We start from the raw sequence: 15409 nt of genomic DNA, 5'->3' as shown, positions 1-15409 counted from the left end.
CCCGTCGCTGTCACGAGCACCTAACATTTGTTACCCATTCCACGGAGCGGGAGCGAGGGAAACGCGTGCACCTGGAACTTTTCCGCCTGGGCGTAGAATGACGCTTTGCACATCCCTACGCATTATCTGAGGCAGACTGCGAGCGGATCAAATCCACCCAACCACAGAGAAATTTCTAAGCATTGAATCACGCTATATCGCCATTTTAACCCTTCTCGGGTTTCAATCTTCCTGCTCGGGTTTCAATCAACCACAGAGAAATTTCTAAGCATGGAGCGAGGGAAACGCGTGCACCTGGAACTTTTCCGCTTGAGCGTAGAACGACGCTTTGCACATCCCTACGCATTATTAGAGGCAGACTGCGAGTGGATCAAATCCACCCAACGACAGAGAAATTTCTAAGCATTGGAAGGCAGACTGCGAGCGGATCAAATCCACGCAACGACGGAGAAATTTCTAAGCATTGACGCAGAGCGATAGTCCGCCTTCCCCAAGAGCATCCTTCTGCGATTTTCACGTTTTCGGATGATAGTGGGGGTTCTGTAACTGTATGCAAGCATATCTTGAATCATGCTATATCCATGCTATATCGCCATTTTAACCCTTCTCGGGTTTCAATCTTCCTGCTCGGGTTTCAATCTGCCTGATCACAGATGTTAGCCTGATGCAACCTTAGGTGACCTGCTTTAGAGCTTGCATGCTATGTTAAAGAGACAGAGGTGTAAGCTTGCATGTTATGCTATGGAGAGAGAGGTGTTAGGCACATGGCCCTCATGTAGGGCCCACAAGGTGGATAAATGTTACGATTTTCATTTTTATTTTTATTGAAATCGATTGATTTTCTTATTTTTATTTTAAATTTGAAATTTCATGGTGCATTGTCGTTTCTCAATTGATCGAGTTTAAAAGCTGCAAGGGATTTCATCATACGCCATAGTTTCCTCTCTGGTGTGTCTTGCATCTGATCAGGTATTTTTGCGAAACTAATCGATTTGCGTTTGCCCGTTTATCACAGAAAGCAGGGTGTTTTCATCTATTTTAAATTCCCTGATTTCTTGTTCAACATCTGACCATTTTCCTCAGATTGGATTTGGGATGTCTCTGAAGCTGCTGCATATTGTGCCATGGAGCATTTGCTTGATTAAAGGAAAATTGGGCTTATGAATTCTCTAATAGAATTTTGACAGTAGTCATGAGTTATATTGTTGCAGGGCTTTAAATATGCTGAGTTTGCTGTTTTCTGTGTGTGCTGGAATTGGAATTTGCATTCTGCATGTTTGTGGGATTCAAGTGGTTTCATGCCCATATGGTGCAGGTGGGGCGAAAAATTGACCTGGTCTATGGTGGGGGGAGCGTGGGGCTCATGGGATTGGTCTCTCGGACTGTTCATGATGGTGGCTGCCATGTTCTTGGGTAAGAGATAAATTGCTTGTTGGGTTTAGTTCTTCTGATCTTTCTGCCCTTTCATAAGAAGGGGCCTATGGCTATCCAGATCATTACAGTGTTATCTGTTTCAATTCTGGTTCCTAGGAGTAAAATTAATTTTTACAATAGCATTGATGTTGCTGAACTGACAAAAATTGGCATCTCCTGTAATGACGAGATAATGTGGTTATCTGTGTTTACTTCGTTTTCAATAATTAATTTATTCCATTAACCCTAAACATATCGCCGTTTTGTTCTGGCAGGGTTATTCCAACCGCACTAATCCCTCACGAGGTACCATTGACTTCTATGCTGTATTTACAGTACAACATAATGATTCTTTTTACTTGCCTGTTTTTCTCTTCCCCATTTCTTTCACTTTTTTGCAAAATTTGGGGTAGTTTAACAGTACATGTAACAGCTCAGTGTTCTTTACAACGATCTTGAATACTTTCAATATAATTAGTACACAATTGGAGAATGTTCAAATGCAATTCTAATATCATATTAGAGTGTCTTCTTCCCAATTTATATGTTTACATTTCCTTGTAGTCTTTCTGCCCTTACGAATGTTATGTTTTTAGGATTGCAAAAGGCCGAGAGTCTAACAATCTGGAGGTTATACTCTTTACATTTGCCTGGGTTATGGTTTAATTAAAAGTGAAAACACAGGAAATGCAGGTTGGTTAGGGGTTTCAGAAACTTGGTGGCACATTAAGGTTTTTGAGGAATAGAAAGTCAATGCAACTTCCACGTTGAAGTCCAGTGTAGATGCAGTAATAACAAAGAGCCTCTTAGGACCTCTCAAGATGGGATGCAGAGGAAATACTTCAAACCAAAATCAGATACCTAATCCTTATTCAGGCCCAAGTTTACTCTCATTTGGTAACTAAAATAGTTATAGAAGATTAGTAATTCGTCTTGAAAATTGTAATTCTACATTTAGATAGCATTACGACGAAGCCCAATGTCTTAAAAATCTAACCCTGATGTTCATTAAGGAGTTCAGAAAGAAAGTGCCACAACATTTGCAGAATGTCCATGGACACTGGTATGTTTAGTCCTTTTTTATATCAAAATTCTGATTATTTGTAGTCCATTAGGTGCAGAGAAACCCAATTACAAAGATGGGTGGTGGTCGAGACCACAGGGATTGCATTTCTGATTCATTGGACGAGACAATTTCAAGTAAGTAGTGCTTGCATTCAATAGTTAATTTCATGTTTAATAATTCTAATTTATCGACTGTCTTTCTATGAGCGACTTTGATCCTTTGGTTGCTGAGAGGTGGTTTTGGGTTGTTAGTGAAAACATGGGTGCCTAATAAGCATGGAGTAATGCTTCATCCTGGAGCTTCACCAGCTCCAAATTTGTATAAATTAGCACAGGCTCATCAAAACCCGGGTCTGGCATGCACCTTTGAGGCTATGAAGCTCATAAGTTGATGCCTATGGATATATCCTCAAGGTTCACAACCTCGAAGGTGAATATCAGACATGGGTTTGGGTTGGATTGTGCAAATTCAATGCACCCAATGCACTTTTACAAAGACAAACATGAAGAGTTGATGCATCACACCTTGAATAAGCCCATGTCCTTGATATAAGGGTAGGCTTTCTTTGACAAGTAGTTTTGGTCTAAATTGGAAGCTAATTCATGTGGTGGTGCTACTGCATAATTTTTAGTTTGATTTTCAGTTAGCTTTATCAACTCTGTCGTTATTAGGCAGTGGAAATTTTCTGGCAGTTTCTTGGGTACTGAGCCAGTTAGGAACTCTTTGTCATTCTGGTTCATCCAGCTATGATTTTGGTCAGAGTGGTTCCAGTGAACTGGGACACTCCAAATAACATCTTCCAATCAAGGGCGAGGAGATTAGTTCGTCTTTGCCTTCCTTGAACAGAAGTCAGGTCCTACCCATGTTGTGTATTGCCTAGGTCTATTGGGGCGTTTACATGGCTGAACTTCATTAAATGTCACAAATGGGGTTCTCAAATCTAAACCCCTTTTCTGTGCATAACGGTAGGCAAGATTACAAGACTTTGAATCCAGAAATAACTCGAAAAAAAGTCGTTAATATAGGTCATACTACTTGGTACAAAACACCATAGGTTCTAGATATCTGACAGGCCTGACGATTGTTCGTTGTGAAATTTTGCGAAAAACAAGCAAAAATACTGTTTGCTTTCCTATGTATTTATGGACAGATGATCACGGGTCACTTGTGATATGTGCAAGTGGAACTTGCTGAGTCAATCTCACTTCTGTTGAATTGTGAGTTCAAGGCAAACTCAGAAGAGCTGGCTTCGCTTGGTTTTCTTAAAGAGTAGGGTTGACTCAGATTGGAAGAGTCGGGTATCATAGAAAGCAGGGTGTTTTCATCTATTTTAAATTCCCTGATTTCTTGTTCAACATCTGACCATTTTCCTCAGATTGGATTTGGGATGTCTCTGAAGCTGCCGCTTCCATTCTATTAAGTGTTTCAGTATGTTTGCTAGCAGCCACCTACATCTGTTAGTTTTATTATTGTAATATTTCTGGCTTGCTCCCAAGCCTAGTATTTCAATTTTAGGTGCATATGTTGTTGGTTATTTAACAGGTCAGAATTATTATCCAGTGCTTGATTTGAACGTTCATTTGTTGTAAGTGGCACTCCTCGGTCTTGAGTCTGCACTTCGGTATGATTTTCGAGCCCTTGATTTGAGCCTTCATTTCTAGAAACTAATATTCCCTTGTCCTGGGAAAGCACTTTTTGTCTCTCTCTGTATTCTTCCATTTCACTTTTGTACCTTTCTTTATCCTTCAATCCAAGCTCCTGGTAAACCTGCATCTATCAGAGATTGTCAGCACAACATACTGAGAAAGACAAAACTCATTTTATTTTTAGTTTGTTACCGGCAACAATGAAGACTAACTAAATAGCCACAAAAACGAAATTCACTTGTATCTTACAGCTTTCGCTTCATCAGTCAGTTTATTCCACGAGTCTCCAATCATTTTGCTGATCTCCCTATCCTTGCCCGGATGCAATGCTTTCAATTTTGTATGTTGCTCAACAAAGAAAAAATTGTAACCACTCCTATTTGGCTTAGGATGGTCGTGATCCCTCTTTTTCATTTCATCCTTCCTCCTACGATGTCGACGAGGAGGAACCCCTGAAGCTGTATCCCCATTATCAGAATTGTTCATGCAACTAGGTGCTTGCAAAAATTTTTCTCCAGAAAACCCTGCCGGCATCTCATACAAAACCCCTCTTAATTTCTCTGAACCAACCATCACAGTGATAAGATAAGCATTCTCAAATTTCCCATCAATAACTCCAGTCACGGGATGACCCATGGATGACATAGGATCAACTGCCAATAAAGAAAAAGGAAGGATATCTTAGCAGATATCACCAAGTCAAGGATCAAGCATAGTTAATCTAACAAGCATACCTAACAAATTGCAAGATCAAGTTATCAAGTCAGAGAGCACTTCAAATTCTGTTGAAGAATGATGGTGCTGAGGTCAAGTGGAAACCTCTCTTTCTTGTCTTAAGCGGAGGTTTAGATTCAACAGAGGGTGTAATGGCAGGTTCATTAATATTCTTCTAGTGAGACACAGGACTTGGAGCAGGCAAAGCAGCTGAAAAATACAACATAAAATATTAGGATACCTTCAACACATGTGGTAGGAAACAAGAAGACATGAGTAACAAAGCTGAATCTATAATCACTAGGGCTATTCTCAGTATTGTTTGTTTCTGTTATGCTTGTCAGATTAGATTGCAGTTACTAGTGCTTTTGTTTTTCTACTGTTGTGTTTTAATCGAGATGGCCATGTTTTGTAACAGGTACTTGCCTCTCCCACATGGAGTGCTGGAGATCATTGCCGCAATGGCATTTTTTGCAGAGTATCTCCTGTTTAACTTTCATTCTACAAGCCATGCTAGTCTTGAAGGCCGCTATCACCAAATTCTCGTGCTGCTTGTGGGTCTCTGTATTATTTCAGCAGTATTGGCAGCAACATTTCCCAAGAGCTTTGTGGTAGATTTATTAGGTGGCATTACATTTACATTGCAGGGTATTTGGTTTTATCAGGTTGCATTTACTTTGTATGGCCCTATGATGCCAACTAGTTGCGGCATCAAGGATCATGAAATAGCAATAATGTTATCAGTATAATCTCTGATGTCAGGTTTGTAAAAGGCCACCCATGCATATGCCATTCCCCAAGAAATAGTATCTCAATTTTATTTCAACCAGTTGAACTCAGTTGTGGGGGTTATACCTGTTTGTATAAGGTTAATGCTTGGGATACCTCATTCATTCTTTTCATCAGAAAATTCAAAATTTTCAACTGCAGATATTGTAATTACTGGAGGTGACTGCTAATGCTAATGTGCCTGCTTGAATTTTAAGCCTTTTGTGTTGGATTGTTCAATTATCAATTAACCATTAATGTGTATCGAGGTTATCTGTGTGTGTATGCTTTTTTAACTATGTTTCTTAGCTTTTCTTACATTTTTGGTTGTGAAGATAAGATGTTAGAATCAGATCAGTATGTTTTCAAAAGGGTAACAAGTAATCTTGAAGTTGTCAAGCTTTACAAATTTACTTCTTTGTATATAAGGGAGTCTAATTCTTGCAAGCTAGCATTCATTGCAAATTTAATTACTGAAAGATTGCAGTCTTCGGTCCACGCTTGCAACCCGTATCTCATGTCAAATATGATGAAATGAAAATCAAGGCCATGGTTGCAGCCTTGTTCTGTTTCTAGTTTTTTGTTGACTTTGCAGGGGAAGTGCTAACCTCGTTGACAAGGCTGGACCTCAGCTTCAACTCACTTTTTGCGCCCATACCGACAACTCTTACAGACCTCCCTCATCTTGCTATTTTGGACGTCAGGAACAATAGTCTCTCCGGAAAGACTCCTCAAGATGACATGTTCCTTATGCCCTGCACATCTACGATTAACAATATTATCTAACATTTGTTTTGTTCAAATCACACATTTACACAAGGGGCAAAAATTGTATGGCCTTGGCTCAACAGTGATATATCTTCGTTTTGTTGTTTACTTGGGACCTTATAGGATTACTAGTAGCACAAACCTATTTAAAACCGGGTCTGAGGGTTTGATATTTTGACTTTGTACATCACAAGTTCCACAGTTTGATAGGTCAGCCATAATTGGGTTTGTGCTAGTGTCCCTATTCAATGCCACTAATATACAATCTAGATTCAATGCATCCTTACATGTACAGTCAATAACACAAAAACAGAGTTAGTAGAACACCTCGCCCTCAATTTGATGCATCTTCAAGCTTCGCAACTTCAAGGCTTTGCATATCACATCAGAGTTTTCCAAGTTCGGCTTTGCCCACGATTTAACAACACTGCCAGCACTATGAACATGAGACGCTTCCTAAATTTTCTAACAAAATCCCCTACATGAGACGCTTCCTAACTTTTCTAACAAAATCCCCAATGCAGGGACTAGCTGCCATGCAGCCACCCTTGTTTAAATAATATTTAAAAAAATTGTAATTTATTTGTTTTGCGTAAATAATATATTTAAAAAGAAAGGACATATTAAGTAAGTTAGGGGTGAACTTAGTAAAATAGTGATTTTATTTTACTTCTAAATAAGGAATTTTATATTATTATAGAAATTATATGCATACTGGTTTTCGTTTGTTTAGTGGGAAATTGGATTAGAGACTTAACTTTAAAATTTTAAAGTTGTGAAGACTTTTTCTGCTTAGTGACTTGCTATACATAGGTTGGTCATACATAATATCACTAGAAAAAGAAAAACAAAAAGAAGAATTTGCATAAGATCTATTAATTGTAGTTGTCTTACTTGGGGATGTGTTAGTGAGCATCCCCACTTCAGTAAAATAGTTATTTTATTTAAATGATACATGGTTAAACAAAATTAAGGGTAGATGCAAGTAACCAATAAATTATTAAATGGACACCTTCGTCAAAATTGTGTATAGCCTTTTTCTTTTAAATAAGGGTATTCGTGACATACCTTTACCAAAATTACATATATTTTTTATTTTAATTTTTTAATATGAGAATTGGTAACTTGTTAGGGTGATCATGGCTAGGCCTGGGAGTATATTAAACAACCTACAAACCACATATACTAATAACTTATGACTTAGCAAGGGCCAAGGCATCCATCTACCGTTATAGCCTTATCACAACGACCCAAAGTCTCATCGAGTATTTGAACCCTAGTGGGGATAGTGCATGACCTACCTCCCAACCATCTTGTCAAACCATGTCAACTCAAAAATGCACATTATTAAAATAAATGTTGATGTTGAGTGCAAGTTATAACTAAATTTAGCAAAACTGATACCTCACTTGAATGTCACATTATTTAAAAGAAGTCGAGACTAGGGGTAAGTCACAAGAAAATTTACCAATATAGATATCCCTTCTAAATAACACATTATTAAAAAAGACAAGTCAGAAGAAACTTTCACAATATAGGTATCCCTCAACATCATTTTAATAAAAAAAAATGCTAAGTGTAAGTCATACGAAAATTTAGCTAAATAAATGCTCCCACATGAATGGTGCATTGCTAAAAAATATTGGCGTTGCTCATATTCATAAGAAACGTGGGTGAAGCTATCTTTTGATGAATGGAATAATGTTGAAATGGGGTTAAAGCTAGGAACAACTCATGATCAATTTTAGTGAAATAGATACTCTACTTGAATGACATACTATTAAAAATGTGTTAAGGCTTGGGGTAAGTCACAAATAAATTTAGTGGTAGAGATATCCTCCTAAATGGCACATTATTAAAAAAATGATTGAGATTAAATGCAAGCCATAAGCAAATTTAGCAAAATAAATAGGGCCCACTTAGAACCAAAGGTGTGACGAACCTACTTAACTTGTTGTTCCAACACTCCCACATTAGCACAATCTTTTGCAGATTTAGAAGGTGAAATTACTTCACACCCAGATAATTGCAACTCCTTGAAGCCCATGCATGGCCCAAAGTTTCTAAAACACATCTTCTAATAAGGGCTTTACAAAGATATCAAAACCCTATCATTTATCCCAAAATAAACCAAACTCACAAAAATATCATGTAGAAATTGACTCCAGTAATGAACATGAAGTTCTACATGTTTCATCTTAGTATATGCAACAAGATTCTTCACACTTTTAATGTCACAATATATCACATTCAATGTCTCGAATAGAAAACCAAGTACATACATGATGTTGGAAATACTGAGAGGGGTGGGGGGTGAATCAATATTTCTTTACAATTGTTATATTATTCCAGTTAAGATAATTCATTAAACTAGAACACAAGATGTACAAGAAACAAATAATTTTATTAATAAAAATGATGAGGACTCCAATCCTCTTACAAACAACCAGGCTCCAACCTATACAATAAAATTCTAACTCTTTCAAGGCTCCAATTTTGGTCTCAATGAGGCTCCAACCTCTTATGAGGACTCCAATCCTCAAAGACAATCTAGGCTCCCACTTTGTTTCCTACAAGGCTCCAACTTGGTTTCCTACGAGGCTCCAACCTTGTATGAGGACTCCAACCCTCTCTACTTGCTTCAATCCTTTAAGGTGGATTCATTATTGCTTCAAGTCTTCCAAAAGCTTCTTCAACAAGACTTGAAATATCTCTTCAACAATGCTTCAAGGATGTCTCCAATATTGCTCCAACAATGCTTCACATACTGCTCCAAGATTTACTTCAACAAATGCTTCTAGATGACCTCCAAGATACTTCAAAGTCTGGTTCAATTCAAAGCCATCATCATAAAAAACATAGAAAGTGTCTCCAAGGCTCTTCATGTTTTCTCAAGGAATACTTCAAAATGTCTTCAATACTCCTTCAAAATTGCCTTCAATAATGCTTCAACAAGCTCCAAAGGATCAACTTCAAGAACCAATTCCAATCTCTAAAAGATGCAAAGGTACTATCCTCAAAAGTATGCTCCAAAAGTGTATAAGGTTTGCTCCATGAGTGGCTAGTTAATTTTGGTCCAAGATAGAAAATCACCTTTCTTCGAGCTACATACAGTCACCTTTTCGGAGATCTGCGAGCTATAAAAAGTCACCTTTCTCTGAGCTCTGCGAGCTAGAGAAATTTTCCTTTTTGCGGTCCGCAAGCTATAGAAAGTCATTTTTCTCTGATGTCTGTGAGCTATAGAAAGTCCCCTTTCTCTAAAGTCTACGAGCTACAAAAAGTCATTTTTTTGTGAGGTCCACGAGCTACAAAAGCTTACTTTTCTGTAAGGTCAACAATTTATTCAAGGGAGGGCAATGAATCCATCATAAGATGATCTTAGAAAAATAAAGATTCACCAAAAACCAAAATCTCAAAAACTAGATCCAAATCAAACTATTTCTTCTTTTTTGCCACCAAGTTCAGGAGCTATGAACTTCAGCTTAGATCGAAGCCTTTGTCTTCTTGTCTTGGCCAAGTTGTATAGATAAAATGGAAGATCATAATTTCTATTTATGCTTGTTTGGTTATATTTTGAATAGACGTGTCTCTTGGAGAGGGACGACTTGAGTTCATGTAGGATCATGTAGGACAAATTGATGAGATATAGGAATATGGGTTTCTAAACTTAAAAAAATCATATCTTATCAATAAGTAGGATTTAGAAGGCAAGTAAATGCCCATTGGAAAGTTCATTAAGTCTTCTACACTCTTAAACTCCTTGAGCTAATGTCTCTTTTGACATTAATAACAAGAATTCTTCCAAATCCCCTTTTGTTATTGATGGCAACAATATGCTCATATGTTACTCCTATCATCATGTTGTTCCCCTGTCATTGTGCTACTCCCCCTCATATTCCGCTCCCCCTATCATTATGCTACTTCCCCTATCATATTCTCCCCCTTTGACATCAATAGTAAAGGGATTCTTCCTTTTTTTGCAGCTTCTCAGTGCTCCCCATGAGCTTGTGCTTTCTTAAATCCTCTGCACATATCTCCTTGTGTAATGCATGAATGTATTTAACATTATTTTCTTGGGTTTTCAACCTACCCACTTCATCTTTTGCCTTGGAATACTTAATCTTGAAGATAGTTTAACAATTTAGGATAAATTCATGTTCTTGTATTTTTGGATTCTCATGTTTTCTTCTGCAAACTTGGTTGGGATCTTTTGAGAACCTTTGTTCTTTGATTTGCTTGGGAACCCACTTCATACCACTTCTGCAATCCCGTGCTATATGACCAAAGTTGTGACATTGATAGTATTCTACATTGAACCTGAATGGTGGAGTAACTAAATTCTAATAGCCATTGTCTTGTCTTATGGAAATATTCCTTCTAGGGTTTTTATGATAACCATTACAATAATTCTTGCAGTATGCTTTACAATATCTATATTTATAACCAAAATTAGTGCAAGAATTAAAATAACTAGAGAAAATCCTTATGTACTTGCTGCAATCCCATGCTATATGACCAACGTTGTGACATTGATAGTATTCTACATTGAACCTGAATGGTGGAGTAACTAAATTCTAATAGGTATTGTCTTGTCTTATGGAAATATTCCTTCTAGGGTTTTTATGATAACCATTACAATAATTCTTGCAGTATGCTTTACAATATCTATATTTATAACCAAAATTAGTGCAAGAATTAAAATAACTAGAGAAAATCCTTATGTACTTGGATGAATAGCATTCTATTGAAAATCTTTTGAAGTTGTTCTTCCTTGGAGGAGGCTTAGCCATTTTTTGGTCCTTACTGTTGCTTGCATTTTGTATGAAGTCATCTCCATAGCTTCTTGGTGAAGTTGTTCTTCCAAATTCATTTTTATTCCTTTACTGGGACTAGATCTCTGAAGGATATGGCTCTCATATATTTTAGGTCACTGAATGATTTCATCATTTTTGCATGAAGTCTCGCCTGTATAACCAAGACCTGATTTGTCAAATGGTGACCTTTGGAAACTGAGGATGTTATCTAATACTTGAGAACTTTTCAAGTTCTTATTGAGCTTGTCAACTTCATTTCTCAAGGAAGAAATTTCTTCTTCAAACCTCTCACAATCTTCTTCTTTCTTTATTAGCTAGATATTCATTACTTCTTTTGCTCTCTTTGCTTCTTCTAGCTGAAATTTTAGGGAGTTGACTTCTTCTTCATGTCTACTTTCTTGTTGGTGAAATTTTTCTTCAAGCTTGCTAAAGTCCTTATATATTTATTCTTCTTGGAGCCTATTTTAAGAACTTCTTCCTTTGTATGGTCAAAGATCTTGATTCCTTTTTTCAACATCTTGTACCTTCTTCTTAAGGTCTTTATTTCCTTTTTTCAATCTAATTAGGGCATCCACAAGTTTTGCTTTAAGGTCTACTTCAACCTCTACTTCAGAGTTCTCTTTTCCATCTTCATTGTCTTTCATGTTTTTTATGCCTTCATCTACTTCCTTTGATTCATGATCATCCTTGTGCTCTTGTTCCACATGCTCTAGTTCTGATTTAACAGATACAAAGCCAGATTCTTCATAGAGCTTTTGTAGTTTTTCCCAAAGTCTTTTAGCTAAAGAACATTGACCCACCTTGCCTTTTACATAATCTGATAGACCACTCAAGATTGCTTCCATAACTTTTGTATTGTATTCTTTTGACTCATTTGTAGTTGTGTCCCTAGAAGCAACTGATTCCCATACTTCACAGCCAAGAGCCATAAAAAAGAACTTCATTTTGTTGCTCCATAATACATAATTTGTTCCATCAAACAATGGAGATTTTCCAACATGATTTACATATGATTTCAGGACCGAGGAGGAGATATCTTCAAAAGGTTTGAAGCCTTTCCTTCTTGACTCCATTTGTGTTCACAAGATCTACATTCTAGCTGTTAGGTTATGCTTGAAGGTACTAGCTCTGATACCATTTTTTGGAAATAAGGAGGGGGAGGGGGATGAATCAATATTTCTTTATAATTTTCATATTATGCTAGTTAAGATCATTAATTAAACCAAAACACAAGATGTATAACAACAAAATAATTTTATTAATAAAAATTATGAGGACTCCAATCCTCTTACAAACAACTAGTCTCCAACATGTATAATAAAATTCTAACTCCTTCAAGGCTCTGACCTTGGTATCAATGAGGCTTCAACCTATTATGAGGACTCTAATCCTCTAGGGATCCAACACTCTCTACTTGCTTCCATCCTTTATGGTGTCTTCAATACTGCTTCAAGTATTCCAAAATATTCTTCAATAAGACTTGAAAGCTATCATCAAAAATACTTCAAAAATGCTTCAAGGATGTCTCCAATACTACTCCAACAATGCTTCATATACTTCTCCAAGATTTACTTCAAAACATACTTCTAGATGGCCTCTAAGATACTTCAAAGTATGGTTCAATTCAAAGTCAAATTCATCAAAGCATAGAAAGAGTCTCCAAGGCTCTTCATGTTTTCTCAAGGAATAATTCAAAATGTCTTCAGGACTACTCCAAAATTTCCTTTAATAATGTTACAACAAGCTCCAAAGGATTAGCTTCAAGGACCAATTCCAATCTATAAAATATGCAAGGGCACTTCCCTCAAAAGTCTACCCCAAAAGTGTCTCAAGCCTGCTCCACAAGTATTTGATTAAGTCTTCTCGAAGATAGAAAGTCACCTTTCTTCAAGCTATAGAAAGTCACCCTTTTTCGAGTTTGCAAGCTACGTAAAGTCGCCTTTTTATAAGATCTGTGAGGTACATAAAGTCCCCTTTCTATAAATTATGTGAGCTACATAAATTATCCTTTCTGTGGTCTGCGAGATACATAAAGTTTCTTTTCTCTAAGGTTTGTGAGTTATAGAAAGTCACTTTTCTGTGAGGTCAACAATTAATTCAAGGGAGAGAAACAAATCTAGAGTAAGATGATATTAGACAAATAAAGATTCACCAAAAACCAAAATCACAAAAACTAGATACAAATCAAATTTTGTCTTCTTGTTTGCCAACAAGTTCATTAGCTATGAACTTCAGCTTAGATCAAACTCCTTGTATTCTTGTCTTGGCCAAGTTGGATGGACAAAATGGAAGATCATATATTCTATTTATACTTGTTTGGCCCTATTTGAAATAGACGTGTTTCTTGGAGAGGGATGACTTGATTTCATGTAGGCTTATGTAGGCCGGCTTGATGAGAGATAGGAATATGGATTTCTCAACTTAAAAAACGCATATCTCATCAACGTGTAGGAGTTAGAAGGCGAGTAAGTTCTCGTTGGAAAGGGCATGAAGTCATCAACACTCTTATGTGATTAACTCCTTAAGCTGGTGTCTCCTTTGACATCAATAAAAAAAATTCTTCCAACACATGAGATGTTGAATTCATAATGCCAATGTGTTAGCATTCACTACACCATGATATTATGCTTTTATGGTTGAAAGGGAGCCCACCTTTTGATTTTTATAAGACCAAATTATGGGTCTAGGTCCCAGATAAAATAGATAGTCAAATGTAGATGTTATTTCATTTATGTCTTCGACCCTATCTAATTTGGCATAACCAACCAATTGGTTCACTTATAGATGTATGTGTGTGTGTGTATATTGTTATCCCTTGTTGTCATCCCTTATTTTCATCCCTAATTTAGCTTACCAATGGAAACCTTGAGAAAACATATCAAATAAATCAAACTCATTAGGAGTGTGTCCAACTAACAACCTCCAAAGGACTTATAAAAAATAGGCTATGTCACAAACTTGGAGCTCTAATACCTTGTTGGATAGACAAGAAATGAAAGAATTATGCATCCCAAGAAGAGGCATTATCTAGAGACACCATTATCATGATTAATCACAACTAAACACAACTCAACAAACATACAAGAATCACAAAATTATAAGATTTACATACCTACAATGATTAATTATAGATCAACCCATAATGCCATCTTGTATAGAACCTAGACGTAATCAACTCCCTTTAATGAGGAAGATGAGGTCCACTTAGTTTGGTTAGGCTACATAATAAAGTCCTTGAATTTTTCCTTATTTTATGCATTAGTCAACTTCTTTAGTCAAACTAATCGACAAGCTGAATCCCTGATCGACTCACCTTGTTGATTGTCAACTATCAACTGATTATCTCAAAAATATCTAAAGGTGTGATGAACCTACCTAACCTATTGTAATAATGTATAAGGTCCAGATCCAGTATGGTTGATTCCTCTTTGGTCTCACTTAGCCGCAATTCCCAACTTCTCTACTTTGGGTGCTAAGCATAATAATATGAGAACTTCGCAATATTGAGATTTTCGAGGCCAAAGTAATAAAATTTCAATTGACAGATTTTTTTTGTCTATCAACATTGTTAACTAACATATACATGCCATGAAATATCGATAGTAATGATGGTGAAGAAGTGGGCGGCAGAGCACTCAATAGTGGGGTGGTAGAGTGCTTGGTGGAGAGGTAATAGAGTGCTTGATGATCTCGGTGGTAGAGTGCTTGGCATTGAGGTGATAGGGTGCTTGATGGTCTCGGTAGTAGAGCGCTTGGCAATAGACACACAAATTTTGATTGAATAGGTTTACCTCTGTTGGTATCATCAAATGATGGGATCAACTACTACTTGTAATTGTGTTTCACAACTCTTCTTCGCTTCTTGGTTGGCCAGTGGTGATAGATAGGAAGACAAATAACCGGAATGTCTCCATCTTCTTGGCACTATTGGTTAACGAAATGTTATCAGTTCACGCCTGGATGGTATGGGATTGATGGGGAGAGGTTCTCATCCTTGTCAACACATGGAGACTTGGAAATTCAATATTTAACTAAGCATGAATTTGTGCGGCCTTTAACATAATGTCTGAATTTCACTTTGCTATGTGTTCGGGCTATCCCACTTGCAACTAAGTCAATTGGTCTAACACGCAAAAAATCAGGAATACACAGAATTGATAACACACAAAGGATATGATATTGAATATTGATTTTTGAATCAAACAAAAAATTATATAGGT

The 15409-nt window shown here is 36.9% G+C and overlaps 1 pseudogene; it reads right to left on the bottom strand.

Moving 5' to 3' along the window:
• Positions 1 to 3976: 3976 nt before the first annotated feature.
• Positions 3977 to 5293, bottom strand: LOC149155596 (high mobility group B protein 15-like; annotated as a pseudogene).
• Between the last annotated feature and the right edge of the window lie 10116 nt (positions 5294 to 15409).

This window comes from Pinus tabuliformis, chromosome 9 (assembly GCF_031772625.1).
Source record: "Pinus tabuliformis cultivar Carrire ecotype Pingquan chromosome 9, CPIR1, whole genome shotgun sequence".
Lineage (NCBI taxonomy): Eukaryota > Viridiplantae > Streptophyta > Pinopsida > Pinales > Pinaceae > Pinus > Pinus tabuliformis.
This window is presented reverse-complemented; position numbering and strand designations above follow the sequence as displayed.